Genomic DNA, 19,336 nt, shown 5'->3' with positions numbered 1-19,336 from the left:
ATGGCACTCATGCTCAGCAGGCAGAAGAAGAAGAGCTACACTGATGGAGTGGCACACCATTCTGTTGGTGGCAACCAACAACAGACTGGCTTAGATGGCAAAGCTAGCCTCCCCCCAGTGCAAGCTAGGACTGCTCTGGACTGCTCTGACCAACTGATATATTTCTAGTGCTTGGTGGATGTCATTTGTAGCAGCTGCCTTTGCCTCATTTCTTGTAGCACTTTATGCAGGGGAGAAGGGGCAGCCATGTACATTTAAAAACACAGTGCAATAATCATGCAACAGGGGCTCCATTCCTCACTCTGCCTTTTGAATTTAAATGGCAGTGAGGTATTTTAATCATTTTTACTGCAAAATGGTTCGGGAATTGAAATGCACAGAATAAGCAGTATTTTCCAAGCGGTGACAGTGAAGAATTAATGCAAATTTCCCTATGCTAATGTTTTTGTTTAAGCTGAGCACCTCGCAGCGTGGATTGTTCCCTGGCTGCTAATGAATGGCCTCCACTTTTTGTGTGAAGCCAATTGCAGGGTGTTGTTAAATGCAAACCCTCCTTATTTATCAAAACATATATGTTTGTGTGTTTCGTTAAAACAAAAGGTTTGTTTTCGTGTCTTACTTCGTGTACATTTATGTCACGGCTCTGTGCTTGGAACCTGAATGCAAATGAAGCTAATATGCAATTATTATAATTTTTGACATGCAGCTGGATGGTCTTGCCCTTGCTGCATATATCAACATATTCAGAACAATCTGAAAACTGAATATTCCACTTGGCTCTCCTGTCATTCTTGTGATTTCTACCCACAAACAAATGGATGTGAGTGTCACTTTTCATAAGCTGTGGATCAGGCAAAGACTCTGGAGGCAACAGGAAGGAACATGCCATTTTTAGCTTGCTAAACAACACACACTTTCCCTTCTCCTTGAACTGCCTGCAATGGAAGGCCAAACAAACATAACTCCAAGGGACCAAGGTGCCAGAATGGGTTCTGCTAAGCAACCAAAAAAAAATCACATCTTGCTACTTCATCAGCTGACAACAAAATTCTGTTTGCTAATGTCAGGGGCTGGGCAGAGGAGGAGGAGTGTGGAGACCGCCTCCCCATCCTGACCCTTCCGGGGGGGGGGGGGAGGAAGAGGAAGACAGAATTGATTCACAACAGTGGTTTGTGGGAGATCACAGCACAGAGGCAGGTGAGGGGAAAAGTTGGGAAATAATGGGAGAGGAGGAGCAGGCAGAGCTGAAGCAGCAACTGGCTGACATGTTGACACTAGAAAGCATCCCAGACCCACCATCTCCCAGAACCCAGTGAGCCTTAAAAGCAGGAGAGCAAAGAGCTCGAAGACAGAGGGCACTTAGCAGCACCTGTAGAGGATGATGATGATGAATGAGGAAGTGGGAGAGAAAGGGGTGCGTGGAAATTCACTTGGGACAACACCATTATCCAAGAGACTGGGTTCAACAACAACAACAACAACAACAACAACAACAACAATAATAATAATAATAATAATTTTTTATTTATACCCCGCCCTCCCCAGCCAAGGCCGGGCTCAGAGCGGCTTACAAGCAATAATAAAAACAAGTTGAATGATTACAACTTAAAAACAAAATTAAAATACAACATTAAAATATTACAACGTTAAAATAAAATGTAGCCTCAACGCAGGAGGAGAAGGAAAGAAAGAGAGGGAGGGAGGGAATCAAATTGGCTCCAAGCCAAAGGCTAGGCGGAACAACTCTGTCTTACAGGCCCTGCGGAAAGAAATCAGATCCTGCAGGGCCCTGGTCTCATGAGGCAGAGCATTCCACCAGGCCGGAGCCAGAGTTGAAAAGGCCCTGGCTCTGGTTGAAGCCAATCTAACTTCCTTAGGGCCCGGGACCACTAGGGTGTTGCTATTTATGGACCTTGAGGCTCTCCGTGGGGCATACCGGGAGAGGCAGTCTCATAGGTACGAGGGTCCTAGGCCGTGAAGGGCTTTAAAGGTCAAAAGCAGCACCTTAAATCTGACCCTGTACTCTACCGGGAGCCAGTGCAGTTTGAAAAGCACTGGGTGAATATGCTCCCATGGCAGAGACCCCGTGAGGAGCCTCACTGCAGCATTCTGCACCTGCTGGAGTTTCTGGGACAGCTTCAAGGGCAGCCCCACATAGAGCGAATTACAGTAGTCAAGCCTGGAGATGACCATCGCATGGATCACTGTGGCCAGGTCGGGGCGGGAAAGGTAAGGGACCAACTGCTTGATGCGGCGAAGGTGGAAAAATGTCGCCTTGGCTGTTGCTGTAACTTGCGCCTCCATGGAAAAGGAGGCGTCAAGGATTACACCCAAACTCTTAATGGAAGGCAATGGCACTAATTAGGCCCCCGCAAGAGAAGGGAGTTGGTCCCTCATCCCCATGCCATCCCGACCCAGCCATAGGACCTCTGTCTTTGAAGGATTTAGTTTCAATCGGCTCCCACGAAACCATCTAGCCACAGCTTCCAAGCATCTGGTCAGTGTGTTCGGGGCCGAGTCGGTGTGGCCATCCATCAGTAGATAGAGCTGAGTGTCATCAGCATACTGGTGACAGCCCAGCCCAAAGCTCCGGATAATCTGAGCAAGGGGGCACATAAAGATGTTAAAAAGCATCGGGGAGAGAATTGTGCCCTGCGGCACTCCACACACCAAGGAATGGCGCAACGACATTTCCCTCCCTAGTGCCACCCTCTGTCCCTGACCAGAGATAAAAGAGCACAGCCAGTTACGGGCTATGCCCTGTATCCCCACGTCTGCGAGGCAGTGGTCCAGAAGATCATGATCGACCATGTCAAAGGATGCGGCCAAATCTAAAAGGATCAGCAGTCCTGACCCGCCTTGATCCAGTTGTCTACGGAGATCATCTGTTAGGGCAACCAGAGCCGTCTCGGTCCCAAAACCAGGACGGAAACCAGACTGAAATGGATCTAAAGCCAATGTTTCCTCCAGAAACCTACCAAGCTGTTCAGCAACCGCTCTCTCAATTATCTTACCCAGATATGGAAGATTTGAAACTGGGCGGTAATTGGATAGGTCTAAGGGATGTAATGAAGTTTTCTTTAAGAGTGGACACACTACTGGGAATGTCCCCGTGTCAAGGGACAAATTGATAATTTCAAACAGGGGGGTCCGCGCAACATCTGGACCCTTCCTAATCAGCCAAGATGGGCACGGATCAAGGAGGCAGGTGGTGGGCCTACCAACTTGGAGGAATCTATCCACATCAGCAGGGAGTATCCGATCAAAATGGTCCAACACTGGACTTGAAGTCAGTCGAGGGGCCTCCAGTTCAGTCACTGTATCTAAATTGGCAGGGAGGTCACGGCGGAGCAACAGGACTTTCTCCGCAAAAAAGCTTGCGAATGCCTCACAGCTGTGGGTCGAATTTGTGCTTAAATTTGGTTGTCCTCCTAAGGACGTTATTGACCTAATTATTCTAAAAAGTTGTGCCGGGCGAGAGCTAGCGGATGCAATGGAAGCTGCAAAGTAAGATTTCTTAGCAGCTTTCAAAGCCATCTCATAGGCTTTCATAAGCGTCCTATAAGATGTTCTTGAGGCTCCGTCACGAGTCCGTCACCATACTCGCTCTAGCCGTCTGAGATCCCGCTTCATTTTCTGGAGCTCCTCAGTAAACCAAGGGGCCTGGTTTCGACGGGGTCGCAGAGGGCGCTTAGGCGTGATCTTATCAATGGCTGCCAAGAGCTGGTTATTTCAGTCCTCAACAAGGTCATCTAATGAGTCACCAGGAGGAGCAGGGTCCCACAAGTCTTGTCGGAATCTATCAGGATCCATCTGTTTTCGCGGATGAGCCCAAATAGGTTCACCACCCGAGCAGGGGAGGAGCGGGAAGTCAATCTTGGCTTTCAGAGCGTAGTGATCAGACCATGGCACTTCCACAGGGGGAAGCATGATCACATCTATGCCAGCCCCAAAGATCAGATCCAGCGTGTGGCCTGCTTGATGAGTGGGGCCCAAAACAAACTGGGAGAGCCCTAGTGTTGCCATGGAAGTCACTAGGTCCAGTCACTAGCTTCTCTCTGTGAGATTTGAAATAAAAAAGGACTGTAAGAAACTTTTCCTTGTCTTTATACTTCCCTGGGCAACCATCCGGGAGCTGCAGACAGCACCCTGACAGCTAAAGGGATTTTGCCAGAGCTGACAGGCTCTAAACATAGACCCCTGTCCACTAAAATGCAGATGAGGAACTTCTAGTTCCCCCAGATGTTGATGGACTGCAACTCCCATCACCAATGACCATTAGGCATGCTGGCTGGCCTTAATGGGAGTTGGGAGTCCAACAACATCACATTGGGTACCCCTGCTCTAGCAGCATCATCCTGACATTTTGGTCAGTCTTCAAGGGAAGCCCCATGCAGAGTGCCTTGCAGTAATCAATAAATTAGTGTAGCTTGTAGTATGGTGACAAGGCTGCCCTGATCCAGCTAGTTGTAGATGGAAATAAGCACTTCTCTCCACAGAGGCCACTTGGGCTTCAACCAGGCACACCAAGTTGGGCCCCACATTGGGGGGCTGTCACACGTGCATGACGTCATATGCACAGTGCCCTGCCCCCCTGTCGGGCCACATCTGCTGGGACGCTCTGGCAATGGCCCTCCAAGCCTCCCACCCATCCTGGAGTTTGGGTGATTGTGTCAGTGCTCACCCAGGGGTGGCAGGTGATGGCAGTTCCCTCAATATTGAAGCCCCTCGCATCCCATATTTCCAGCCCCGCTGGCTTCTAGTGACAGGATATTAAAATCATAGAATTGTAGAGATGGAAGGGACCACAAGGGTCTAACCGCCTGCAATACTGGAATCCTTTCTCCAGCATAGGGCTTGAACCCACTGCCTTGAGATTAACAGTTTCATGCTCTGCCAACTGAGCTATCCCAGTCCATGAACCGTCAGGGTGTGTGTGACTCCATGTAGGACAGGTCGGCCACCCAATTCCTGAATTTAGGGACTGCCTACCAAGAGCACCTCTGTTTTGCCAGGATTCACCAGAGGCTGGTGCTGCACAGCTAATATGATTTTAAAAACCGTGCTGTTTTTATGCAAATGTGCTTCATCCTAAGAGCCAATCAGAGGGATGCATAAGCTGCATAAATCAGATTATTATTAGAATAAATACACAAGTAAATTTCACCCAAGTGCAAATTTATCAAGTGTGACCTTGGGACTGTATTTCAGATGTTTGAGAAGGTCACAGTGTTGGGCTGCAGGAGGGAAGCCTATTTTGAGTTTACTCGTATTGATGGAATTTCTCTCTGTTTTTTAAGGCCTTTCATATAATTTGGCTTAAGACAAGCCGCATAAGAAAAGGCAATGCACAAAGCCCAAGAACAACCTTGAAAGCATTTCTAAAAATAGAGAGCTTGCAGTTAGAGCACTAAACCTGGACATAAATCAAAAGAAATTATTTATTCAGCATGTGTGTATGCACGCACAATGCACTCATGCAAACACACACGCAAGCACATGCCCCATATGCAGCCACAAGTCTTTAAAATACCTGAGACCAAATATTTTACCTATCAGTCCCTTTCATTGATAAACCTAACAGTACTATTTTTCCCTATAGCCTCCTCGCAACACATTGTGATTGCACTTATCACTCAGTAAAAACAATAAAAGATATCAATAGGCTTGGAAGGATAGCCACTAACCAAATAATAAGAAAGGATGAGTTAGGAGCTTATGGGAACAGATGGCAATTGTTAAATTGACAGTAATATTAAAGAAACGTGGAATTATAAAGAAAGATTAGACAGTTGGAAGCTGGTTGCGCATAATATAAAAAGAAAAACTGGGATAGCAGAGATTGGAATAGATTTAATTTTAAATAACTAACTGTAAGAAAAGATAAACATGACCTCTTTTATTACCTATTTATTACTTATGCAGTTTTCGGTACTCTTTGTGATGTAGTTGAATAGAAACATTTTAAGTGTTGAGACTCTAGGAGTGCACAGTTTGAAAGTACTGTATTTTTCTGTGTATAAGATGATAAGATGCCCCCTATTTTGGGGGACTACAAATGGGGGGGGATTACCCAGAGTTGTTGAGCTTTTTTTGGGGGGGGGGGGTTGTTGACCACCACTGACAATAGCAAGAGCTGCCCGATTGCCGTCAGCAGCCACCAGTTGCCCGCACGATTGCCGTGGTGACAGCCTATCAACAGCAGCCCTTGCTGCAGCCACCAATCATCTGCCCTATCACTGCTGACAATCTCCTGCTCGCGGCAGCAACCAATCGCCAGTCCACCCTCTGCACTATCCATGTATAAGACAACCCCAAATTTCTAACATAATTTTTTTAATCAAAAAATCGCATCTCATACACTGAAAAAATATGGTATGTTTGCATGTTTGCATTATCAATAGGCTTACAGATAAGAGGGAGAGAGAAGGGAGGGGGGAATGGGAATCATATTGCAAAACAACCCCCATTTGATGTTTGTCAAGATATCTCAGCTGAAATTCATGAGAAATTTGATCATTAATTTTGCATTTTGTTGTTTGTGTGGCAGTAAATATTGTACATCTAGCCATGCAGCTGGGGACTGAATGGAAATCTGTGCAGGCAGATGTTGTGTTCACTATGATCTGAATTGACAGGATCTAAGAAACCTCCCAGTGCTGGTATTAATGAGCAAATTATATATATTTTTAGTCGAGGGTGAACCATCCAGAAAAGAAGAAAAATCCTGGGTAAGAAGTCTCCAGACAAATCTCCTATTACATGTAGTGCAGAGGAGTCCCAGATTTTTTACAGTAATGAAGGCCAGTCCATGGAAGGACAACAGAAGCATCACTGGAATACAGTGGTACCTTGGGTTAAGTACTTAATTTGTTCCGGAGGTCTGTTCTTAACCTGAAACTGTGCTTAACCTGAAGCACCACTTTAGCTAATGGGGCCTCCTGCTGCCGCCGTGCCGCCGGAGCACAATTTCTGTTCTCATCCTGAAGCTAAGTTCTTAACCCGAGGTACTATTTCTGGGTTAGCGCAGTCTGTTACCTGAAGCGTCTGTAACCCGAGGTACCACTGTACTGATTCCTCTGCAAGGCAGAGTATATTCTCAGGATGGTTTCTAGTGGCAAAAAGAAACAAAACGTACAGCTATGCATTCATTAGGGTAAATAATTGTTACAGGGGGATATAATTGTATGAATTCTCCTCTCTAAATGTATTAGTGCTGCACGGGAATGACTGTATTAATATAAATTAATTTGTAGCAGCAAGAAATGAAGAAAAGGTGGTTTTGTATACAAGAGGTGGGGAATGTAGGCACATACAGAGTCTTCCCCACCTCCTGCAATTGTAAAAGCATTGTGCAGCAGTGGCGTAGCGTGGGTTGTCAGCACCTGGGGCAAGGCAAGTAATTTGCGCCCCCTAACCCGTGGATTTGCGCCCCCTAACCCTAACCCCCAGATGTTGCTCCCGGTGCGCCTGGCCCCCCTGCACCCCCCACGCTACGCCACTGTTGTGCAGTGAATTGAATTCAAAAGCAGGGATGCTTTATTTCTGCAATTATACTTGACCTAAATGGTTATAAAAGGTTGTGCTATCGGAGTTATTGACAAGGCAGGAGGTCACCCAGGCAACTCCAGTTATTGGGCAGCTGATAAATGGAGTGGATAAGTATGCAAGTGCACAATATTTGTTGAGAAGGGAGTAACCACTACAGAGCTGAGTAGATACCTAGCCAAGAGGTGATGATATCAGGGATTCGTTCCATACATTTTGAAAGCACTTGACACTGTGGCTTTCATTATCGAATTTGAAACACACTTAAATGGAATAACAGGGGAGAAAACTGATGAAAGCCAGAGAAAATATCCAGAACATTTCCTCCGCCCTGATTGCAGCCTCTGATCTCTATCTCCATCTGTCCTTTAACGCTGTCAAGCTATGGAGGCTGTATCCAATTGGGAAATACAGGAACATATGGTGCCCTTCAGATTCACTAACTCTTGTATATTTCAACACACGGAATGTCCTTCTGGTCTTTTGAGTTAGGGTCCCTCTTTTTCTTAAAGATGCCATTGTTTCTGACCCTCCTTTAAAGAGAAGCATGTATAAATTTAAACAGCACTCGGAGATGCAGAAATTAAATAGGCAAAGCTTTTCCAGACAGTATCTTGCACCACTTCCATGTGCAGAAATAAAGGGACACCAGTGTTCTTGTACCTGTAGCAAAGCCTCACCAGGAGAACTTCTTATGCTCCTTCCTTGCACACCTGCCTTGCAGAGTAGGCCTGCTTCTCTAATGGTTGCCACCACCAGCTCTGTGGGAGTCTGCAGGCTGCCTTCACCCCAGACAAGGATGAATTAATAAACTATTAGACCATGAAATTGTGGGCCAGTGGGCCTTGCTCTTCCAGCCAATCCCTTGCAATTTATCCAGAGTGTAAAGCCAGCTCTCTAGCTCTGTTTCTTCCCAAGAACAGAACAACAATTCCCCCAACAACACAATATTTCTAGCCTGTTTATGAGCAAGTTTTAAGGAAGACCAGCTTCTCTGAGCAGTGCATAGTAAAATCTGGCATGGATGCCAGATGGAAAGGAGGGGACAAAGCAGCAAGGGCAGCCCAGCTTTGACAGCCTCTCTCCTCTCTCATTGGCCTCTTGAGAACCACAGTCACACTTGTCAGGTATATGAGCCCATCTCATGTTTTCCAGGTAGCCGTCTTAACCACCCTTGTGTATTTGAATAAAACTGGTGGAGATAGCTGATTGCCTGACCTAGAGAAATGGTGAGGGCCTGGAGAACAGTGCTCCTCTGTCACAATACCCACATTCCCGAGAGGGTGAAGCAGACACAAAGATGGCTAAACTGAAACGTGAACGGGTGCAGTGCTCATGGAGACACAGCCTACAAGAAAGAGGACAGTCTTTGGGTTGCATCCAACAAAGTTGTCCTGCAACCTTTTGTGGCATCTGTACATTCCCTGTATCTGCTCCAGGGGATAGGAGGTGCCCCCAGAACAGATGGGCAAAGGAACAAGTCCCTTGTATTCCCCCGCACCCCTTTTATATAATACATATTGTAGTAGGTTGTCTAGAGAACATTAGCTACTGGGCGACTAAGCAATGCAGTAAAAACAAAAACAAAAAAAAATTCCCTTGATTTTCAACGAAAATTGGATCTCAAAGAAACCTATAATTAAATTCCATACAAAGGCACAATATTGCTGGTGGTGATGGGGAGGCAGTAATTGCTGATGATAATGACTTCAGGACCTTTTCTCCAGAGGTTGGGGCAAGGAATATACAAAAAGAGTCAGAGGTGGGCTGCCTTATGTTGACGATGTCAATTCATACAAGCAGCCGTAAGTAGCAGCGTAAGGTGTGATACTATTATTACACAAGTGTAATCAAAGGAAATATTGCTACTGTTTCAGAAATGACAGATGGTTATTGACTCTGGTCTCAATGGGGAAAAATTAGGACCTTTGACATATACTGTTTGCCTTGATGGATGAAAAACAGCTGTGTATACTCAGGAATCAGCATGGCGCACTTGGTACCTGCCACTTCCCTGTGTTTTATTATTTTTGTCTCCCGACTGGAAGCCTGCACAGATCTTCCACTCTAGTGCAGTACAGCGGTACCTCGGGTTACAGACACTTCAGGTTACAGACGCTTCAGAATACAGACTCCGCTAACCCAGAAACAGTACCTCGGGTTAAGAACTTTGCTTCAGGATGAGAACAGAAATTGCGCAGTGGCAGTGGGAGGCCCCATTAGCTAAAGTGGTACCTCAGGTTAAGAACAGTTTCAGGTTAAGAACGGACCTCCAGAATGAATTAAGTTCTTAACCTGAGGTGCCACTGTACTAGTATAATACCTGGCACTGACTGTTAAGGTGGCTTGTGTGAGTTGACACTGTTAGCATAATATCATACACTGACAGGAGATTGGGAGCTTTAACTTCTATTTTTAATTAAACACAGCCTTGTCATATCATCCAAACCTGACGAACTTTGGCTAATTCTAACAAAAGTTTGTTCAACACCTGCCAACTTCAAACCATGGCTTATGAAGCTGGTTTGTCTCAACAAACTATGTTAGGACTAGCCACAGTTTAGGGAAATGCTATTCTGCACTTCATCAAAAAGGAGAAGGAAGCTGCTGATCCAGCCGAACTGGAGGAGGAGAGTGGAGAGTGGAACAAACCTGACAGCTTTCCCCCACCATGATAAGCCATGGCTTATCATGACCTCAAAGCCAGTTCTGTCTTTTTAGGGAAATTTAGTAAATTTATGAAACAGATGCCAGACACAGGCAAGGTATTTTACACATTTAGGTGCTTGGTGCTTTGAGTACAATTTTTGAAAAGCTGAAAAGCAAAACCATAAAGTAAATTGAATTATGCCATCCATAACAAGTTGTTCTGAAAAACTGCAGAACCAGATATTTCAGGATACTGTATTGGATCAAGAGATTCATCTCACTCACTCCAGAGAAGCTTCCATTGTTAAATTGTTTATTGTTCAGTTGAAGCTTCAGTTGTTACGGATGCTGCAAACAAAGCCATAAACGAAGCTATGGTTGCATGTGTGGTTCTTTCTCCTTCGCAAATGTTGCCTGTTTGTATTATGACTGTGGAGTATTGCCAAGTCCTTTGAAAAAATGTAGTAAAAGATGCATTTATTTAACAAATTGTATACTGCTTAACTGTAAATAAAATCTCTAAGCAGTTGGCAAAGAACATGAAATATACATTAAAACTGTCAATAAAAATCAAAATTAAAAAACCAAGTTTACTAAAAAGGAAAATTAATAAACACCTTAAAGTATACATTCAAAGTGAAAATTATGGATCACACCGACTTTACGTGTCTGGGTAGATTTTCGTAAACAGAAAAGGTTTTAAGAATACAGTGAAGGCGCCTTCCTAATTCCAGGGAATTCCAGGGTGTAGATGCTGCCACATAAACAGATAGGCTCCTTACAAGTGTGGGACAGACATTATGTGGCACTTGTCAAAGTGGTTGTGTGGACAAAGAGATGAAACAAAGGGAGCTTGTGTGTGTACCGGTATATGTGTGTGTGTGTGTGTGTGTGTGTGTGTGTGTGTGTGTATGGAGAGTTGGAAGAAAGTGGATATCAGATTTTGATGACATTTTCGGCCAGGCATAGGCAAACTCTGGCCCTCCAGATATTTTTGGGACTACAATTCCCATCATCCCTGACCACTGGTACTGTTAGCTAGGGATGATGGGAATTGTAGCCCCAAACATCTGGAGGGCCAGAGTTTGCCTATGCCTGTAAATTTAGGTAGTATAGAAACTCCTTGACACTCATTAGAAGGATTGCAACCTCCCTAGCCAGCTTCCCCCACACCTCTTACAAATACACATATGCAACTAGATCTGAAACAGCGTGACTAGTAAAAGCAAGTGTCTTCTTGGGAATAGAGGAATATGCGTTTAATTTAAAACGCATAACTGAGCGAAACCAAATGGCACTGTTGATTTCCACAAAGTATTGGGCACCTTTATTCTTGATGCCCCTGTGAATATAATTTCAATAAGCAGGTTTTTGAAGTACTTTGTCATAAATAGAGCTGGCCCTACCAGTAGATAAGAGTTACATGATCACCTCAGGCAGCAGATTTGGGGCAGCAACTGCTCAGTTTATTAACGTTATACTTTTACTCCCAGAGTGCTTATGAGGCATTTTGGGGTGGACAGGACACCAGTTGTTGTTCCACCTCAGACAAAGCAGTAGGTGTTGAGCTGGTCCTGTTTATGGAATGCCTAGTGAAAGGTCATTTACTGAACAATATGAAATTGCTAGAAGGGTGTAGGAGTATTCTTGTGGGTTTTTTAAAATTAAAAATAATAATACCAGAAACAAAACAGTAGCAAGCAGGCTTTCATCTCATCTCAAATTGCATTTTCTTTAGACCATTGCATGAAAGGTTGTTTTATTTCCACTATCTTCTATCCCTTCAGATTTCAACTGCAGGTACATTACAACTGGTGGCCCCCAACTCCTGTATAAACTTGTAGCTGTTCTATTTCATCTTTTTAATAAAGCTTAAATGTTTTGTTATTTGTAGCATCATTCCTTTCACTGGCATCTCTCAGCAGTGCAATTGGTGGGCACTAAGGGACAACAAGCAATATGTCGCTGCAGATAAAGAGCAGGACAATTAATTTTCATCTTAGGAGGTTATTAATAGCGAACAAAAAGTGCCATGTTGCTCTTGTTGTTCTGCAGTGTACAAATTATACGTTTCATTCCGCCAAACCTTTTTTTTTTGGGGGGGGGGGAGACAAGCTAGTAAGGCTATAATTATTTTATGATAAAGAGGGTGATAAAGAGAAGTTAGTTGGAAGCGAAATGTTCATCACAGTTTATATGAATCCTGCAATTTTTGGAAAAGAAATCTCAAAGGCGACGAGAGCAAATCTGCAAGAAAATATTTCAGGGTCTGCTTTTGCTGCAAACAAAGCCTTAAACAAGGCTATGGTCACCACTTTTTCCTTTGCAGATGTTGCCTTCACTGTCACCTCAGGTGTCCTGGCACCTCAATAATAATAATAATAGCAATAGTAATAATAATAATAATAATAATAATAAAATCCAGCCAGATGGGTGGGGTATAAATAAATTATTATTATTATTATTATTATTATTATTATTATTATTATTATCCTAAAAACAGAATCCTTCCAGATTCTACACCAATGCCACTGATTAAAGCTCCACTGAGCAGTACAACTACAGAAGTCCCTTGAAATGCAACAAAGAACATGAAGGCTCAGAGGTGACTATCAAAAATAATTCTCCCTGAACTGCTGTATTTTCCATCTTGTGAGCCTGCTGTGTATCCCAAGGACCAGCAGATTTTCTTTACACGGGTGCAAACCTCCCTTCTCCCCCATGTACACATTTGAGAGCTATGGGCTCCTGTGTGGTGGTTGGTAGCCCCCTAGCACTAGGCAAGACAGCCAAGTAAGGCCTCAGGGCAATTAAATGAGCAGCAGGGCAGATGCCAAGACCATACAGCTTCCTCTCTCTGTCTCCAATACCCACACGGTAAGTGTAGACTTCTGCAGGAGAAAGCCTATGTGTGGAAAGTCTATGGGTGCATAGGCTTTCCAGAGTTGATATAGGGCAGTTTTCCAACAAAGTTAGTGTACACACATGGGGTGGAATTCAGCGTTGTGCAAAGGAGAGTGCACTGTGTCTGTTGCGCACTGTGTTCATGTTGCATGCAAAAGTATCTACGGAAACCCAACCACATTTTTCATTCTTATAAAACAGGGCGGGCGGGTGGGGGGTAGGGGAGAACCTGAAACTCTCCAGATGTTGCTGGACTCCGGCTTCCACAATCCCTGACGACTGGCCAAGCTGCCTGGGGCTGATGGAGAGCCAGAAGTCCCCCACCTATTCTATATTATAGAGTGGGAGGTTGGTTGCTTAACCCTTTCCCAGCCAATGGGATTTGCACCATAAGCAAATAATTGTGCCACCTGGATTTGGCAGACTAGAATGTGGCAACCCTACCTGGAGAGCAGATTAGGGTTGGGGGGATGGGTGCCATCTCTCCACTCTGCTAAAAAGAATGTTTCAGAAGGGAAGGGAAGGGAAGGAAAGGAAATGAAATGAAATGAAGGAGCCCAATTCCAGTGCTTTAGAACTGTATGCTCCACCTGATCTAGAGATATTAGAATTAATTATTATGTCATTTTAAATAGAAAGAGCATCTTTTGATCTTTCTGTTTTTAAAAGGTGAAATTCAGTCCCATATGAATGTGTTTCCTCAGTTTAATTGCGCAGTCTACTTGCCTGAGCAGCTATAAGCAAGGGAATTGTTCATGTGTAAAGCTCCAGAGACAGGAAACCACTTGACTGAGAAGCTAGGAAATCCCCATGAGCAGCAAACTAAGCCCTCCCTTCCCCGGCAGTGTCACTTAAATTCTACTAGACTGACCTTTGCTCAGCTCCATAGCCAATTTTCAATATCAAGGTTTATATTTCCCTAATTATGCATTAGTTGACTTTTTTTTTTTGCAGGCAGACTGGAGGAGAGAATGCTTCTGAGCATGTGCAATGTGCAATTACAGTCAATTTACACATCAAATGGTGATTATTCCCAGGCAGATTTGAGTCCCAGTGCCTTGCATTATTTGCAAGCAAAACTCCCTCTCTCTCATACCCCCCAAAATCTCCATATGTAATGTCACAGGAGATACCCTATATGATCATTTTGAAAATGAATATTTCTTTATTGCAACATATTTTCTTTTTTATTATTTGTTCTTGTATTTATTGTAACCTTTCCCCTGAAATGTCTTTCAAAGAAACACAAAGAGGGAGCTTGGGGGGGGGGGGGTAGAATACTGGAAAAGATAAGGACAATAAAAAGGGGTGAGAGTTCAATTCATGGTGTGAGACAATGGGTGTGTATCTTTGAACACTTATCTTTGACCAGTAGGTCAAGAATAACCGCTCACCCATATGAGGTGGGCGCCATTTGCGGACCGGCACGCGGTACCCCCAATCTTGTTGGAGACACGCCAGGTTACCCAAGCTTGCCAGCTTGCCCGCGGAGCTTAGGGGGTTCCTGGAAAAACCCCAGTTTAAATGAGTCAATCCGTGACGCCGACTGGGGCAGGACCACAGGAGCGGACCGCGATTGAGCAGGCTTCACTCTGGTCCGCTCCTGTGGTTTAAAAGGGGCGGAGCCAGTGTTCGGCGAGCAGTCGGCTCCAGAGTTCAACCATCTCATGAGGTGGGTTGTGACAGCATAATGGCAAAAATGATGAAGTGGGTCCCTAAATCCATTATCAGGTTAAATATGGGTCCCAAACAGGGATATCTATACGAATGTTTTGGTGAAGCAGGCAAAGTAAAACAATGAAAGGAGGAGGAAGCCTTGCTTCTTTCCAAAAAAAAGAAGAAAAAAAAGAGAAAAAAACGGTGTCTGTACATATTGCCTCATATCTTAGGTTCCACAAATGCTATAAACTTATTCTTTATTATGAAAGCTGGAAATCTGGATATTATGGTTCACCAGGAGAATGGGCAACAGCCCCCTTGCTCCCCCAATGGAAGCCCACAGTCCCAAGCCTGAAAAGATGGAGAAGTACTGACAAAGTGGGAGTGGATTGGTTGACTAGTTCTAGCCCAGCTCAGACAAAATATTTCTGTCATAGGAATTTGTAGCAAGCCTGTTCTTTTTAAAAATAACAATTGATTTGGGCAGTGTTTCTGATGGCAGGATTCCCCCCCCCCCCGTATTATTATTTTTTGTTTAATTGAAATATTTTCTATAAAATAATAATAATAATAATAATAATAATAATAATAATAATAATATTGGCAACATCACACAGATTCAAAACAAGACATGCAAGGAATTTGACTCTAGTGTTGAGGAATCAGCCTCCTGAGGGGATTCTCCACGCTCCTTAGGAGAAGCATTTAATACGCAGCTTCAGAGTAGAGAGAATTTTACCACAGCACGGGGTTATGACTACACTTAATTAGAATTGCATGTATTAAAAGACACATTTGCATTCCCAGACTCCTCCTGGAGCAGCTCAGACGCAGCTGTGCAATTCTAACAGGCAGAGGAAATTTATTTTTATTCCCCCTCTCAGCGGTCCGAGGCAAACATTAGTTCCACAGCACAACAAGCACTGAATGTGCAGATAACATGGTGCCCAGGCAGAGTGAACTATAGAAGGAAGTGCCTGAAGCAAAGTTCATTGCAATCTTCAGTATCAAATGTTAAAAGATAAGTACAAATGGCTGAGCTAGTCCATGAAACTCCCATCTGTAAGCTTCTAGGCTTTTCCCTTTCTTTCCCTTTTGCCAATGACTTTTCTTTTAATTTTATTCCTGTAAATCGATTGCTCAGTCATTTACTCTATTCCAGGAATGGGAAACCTTGGGCCCAGGGGGCAAATGTGGTTCTCCAGATCTGTCTGGCTCTCAGGACTTCAGTTCAAAGCTTGCCTTGTTTCCTAGCTACTTTTGCCATGTGCCTTTGTAGCTTGGTTTTATGCCCAGGATGAATCATGGTTAAGAAAGGGTGCTGGCTTCACTAATAATGCCAAGCCACAGTAAATGCAAGCCAAGGTTCCTAAACCAACAATAAACCATGGGATTCACACTGTGGTTTGTTGGCAGAAAACAAACCATAGCTAAACTTCTTAGCAGGGTTCAGAGAGTGCAAAACCATGGTTTATAAACAATAGTTTCGTATTATGTGTGAACCAGGTCTATGTGCCTGACAGTGTGCTCTCTTATGCTTCTATTCAAATCTCTCTCCTGAATTCAACTATAGTCATTCTGTTGACCTCCCCATCTCAGCTTCTTTAAGGGCTGTCTTCCCTTAACCCCAGTCCCATTTGCTCCTGTTTCTATTGAGTTCCTTTAAAAAACAACAACACACACTGCATCTTCATAACATCCCCTGTTCCCCCAGAGACACCCCTCCCGGCACTGTGACATGGATCCTGCTCTGTAACATTAGGCAACTACACCCAGCCACTATCTATGCAACTCTTTGGGCCAGGTTAGTAGAAAAGGGTGTTTTCTGAGAGATGGGCTGGACCTGGTGTTTGCCCTCTTGTAGTCACTGTAGCTCTATTGTTGAAACGCTGCTTAGGGTGCACACAGCAAACTCTCTCTGCATGCTCTCTGCAACCTTGAGAGAGTGAAACAGACCTGCATTCCCACAGGTGATATTAGTTGCATGGGAGCAACCAGAAACAACTGTCTTTTTTTATAAGGCTGCAATGATAGCAACTGTTTACTTTGGGGGAAAGGTAACGGTTTTGTTGTTGCCACATTTTGTTCATTCTTTATTCCCTTTTGAATATTTAACTCCGCTTTTCTACTAGAAGTCTACAAAAAGCCACACTAAAACATGACAACTATGAGGAAATGTAGCAGCAATCATGATTAAAGCAATGAAACAGAAGCCAGTGGGGAGGGGAATAATTAATAAATAAAACAGAGCCAGAAAAACCATAAAATCAGGAAAAAACATTTTAAAAAACCAAGTACAACTATTCTAAGCTACAATAACAGTCAATTGATTTTGACAAACAAAGAAGCCCTCCTCTCTATATGCAGTCTAGTTTAGGTACCATATGTCCATTAAAAACGTGTCCGCACCTGTCAGGGCAGCAATATACCTCTCTGCTCAATTACATCAAAATGCATCCTCATGCAATCTGTAGTTTTAAGCCCCAAGACAAAAAGCCTGGGAAATGTGACCACCATCAGCAAGTTTGCAAGGCAGAATACTAATAACTGCATTGAAGTGCTTGAAGGAGAAGGCAAGGTTCATATTTCACTCTTAGTTAATAAAGCATGGCCGGCCCTGTCATTAGGCAGATGGAGGTGAGTACAAAATGCACTGTGCAGGTCATGGTAACAAGCAATCTCTCTTTCTGTAAAGTTGTTTCTTATTATTTCATTTTATAATGTATATAAAACAGAAAGAGCAATTACAGCAACAAATAAATATTAAAAGTTGAAAAACAAAGCTTTAAAATAGGCATGTAGAGTGAGTTAAAATAACAAAGTCCAAGGAAAGATTATCAATGTTATCAGATCATCCAGTATAGTTACAGATTTGCCAGACTTGTGACAAGGAGTGTCTTGAAAATGATGTTTCCGCTGTACATGTCATAAATGAATGCCAAATCTTATCAAAAGTGCCTGGAGATTCTAGTCCTTGTCGAAATCTCAAATTATATGTGATTCCACCCCCACCCCCCATTATAGCTCTATTCCACAGTGAGCGTTACTAAGCATCCAGTGTAAGATTTCCACTGACTTGCAATTACTATTCATGCTTCCAATATCATATACGAGACCAATTCTTTTGACAATATAGTAATGAGCTAGATATTGTGCCTTGTTTTTTATTTATCTGCACTTGATTCGGAAAAGCTCTCCACCCCAAAATATGCAACCCTAAAGCAGAGCTCTGCTTCAAGAGGAACTTTTTCCAGAGAACAGAGACTGAGATCAAACCACTGCCTGCTCTTTTCCGCTTTGCCCTGTCTGGGTTTCATATGTTTTTCTTCTTATGCCTTGACCAGACTTAAATTATTCATGGCTTCCCTTACATTTTATGGGAAGCTGGATTAATAAATCATTAAGAGAATAAAGATGGATGAGCACCCATTATATGGGCAAAGACTACTGGAAGCTGCATCATCGAGATGTCGGATTTCAATTCTGCAAACGTTCAAAACTGTGCTCCGGGTTTGGCTTTGAGCTCCATTTTCTGTCTTTTGGAGCATCTAATCTATGTTACATCAGACATGGAAGTTTTTTCCAGTGTCCCTTTCTCTAAGTAACATGCTGGCAAATGCATGTTGGGGAAGGAAGAATGATGAGGGGAGAGACCATGGCTCATGGTAGAGAACACGCTTTGCATATGGAAAGTTCCATGGCACCGCTAGTCGAAAAACAGATCAGGTGGAAGATGATAGGAAGGACACCTGCTTGGAATTCTGAAAATCTGTTTCTGGTCCTAGTAGACAATATGGGGCTAGACAGACAAAAACCCATCCTGGTACAAGGCAGTTTCCTATATGTCTTCAGCAGCCAGCATTCTCTGGTTAAAAGGAAGGCCTGCAGTGTACAGTGTCTGTGTGCCGTATTTTATTGAGGCCGTATTCTACTTGAAGGCCTGTCTGCTCCAAGTTTGGTTTAAAAATAAAGAAGGGTGTGGAAAAATCATGCAATCTCTTTGAAAAATGGTGCAGGAAGCAACCACACACTGCTTCCCATGTAATTCTATGCACAAAGGCCCCCTGGGAGCATATCAGAATGGCTGCCCCTCAAACTGTCCTGCCTCATGGTTTATAACTTACCTCAAGTGCTGGGGGATACTGTGTCGTCTAAGGTGGATGGCATAGTTGGTTTGGAAAGGTCTATCAATTCATGAGGAATTCCTAATTTCTAACAATCAGTAGGAAATGAAATGAAAATAATGGATACAAAGTTTTAATGTGCCATAGGATTTGGTATAAGCTCCTGTCCGAGCAACATTAATGTTTTAAGTAGCTTCACTTAAAATAAAAAATAAAAATGCTAATATTGGTGAGGAAGGAATGGAATATTAAATTACCGGTACATTTTTTTAAGTTAACATTTGAGAAAACAGTTTTTGTAATGGCAAGCATATTTTGTGCTTGACGACCTACTTGCCATTACAAAAACTGGAGGCTAAAGTAAGCATAGCATGCCACACGATTTTTTTAATGCCATAATGAAGTGCCCAGTACACCAAATCTGACATGCCTTTGTGGGCTGCGCAGTTGGG

The 19,336-nt window shown here is 43.5% G+C and overlaps 1 protein-coding gene across 3 annotated transcripts in view; it reads right to left on the bottom strand.

Annotated features, from left to right (window-relative positions):
* JAKMIP2 (janus kinase and microtubule interacting protein 2) overlaps positions 1-19,336 on the bottom strand; it is a 98,098-nt gene that overhangs the window by 51,126 nt on the left and 27,636 nt on the right. The window contains exon 1 of one of the 3 annotated variants that reach the window (XM_079967942.1): positions 14,496-14,514. The exons of the other annotated variants lie outside the window; for them this stretch is intronic. The gene's annotated coding sequence lies outside the window, so the exon portion shown is untranslated. Of the gene's footprint in view, positions 1-14,495; positions 14,515-19,336 lie in introns of those variants that run through there. 3 annotated transcript variants of the gene reach the window in all.

The sequence above is a fragment of the Podarcis cretensis genome (genome assembly GCF_951804945.1).
Source record: "Podarcis cretensis genome assembly, chromosome: 2".
Lineage (NCBI taxonomy): Eukaryota > Metazoa > Chordata > Lepidosauria > Squamata > Lacertidae > Podarcis > Podarcis cretensis.
This window is presented reverse-complemented; position numbering and strand designations above follow the sequence as displayed.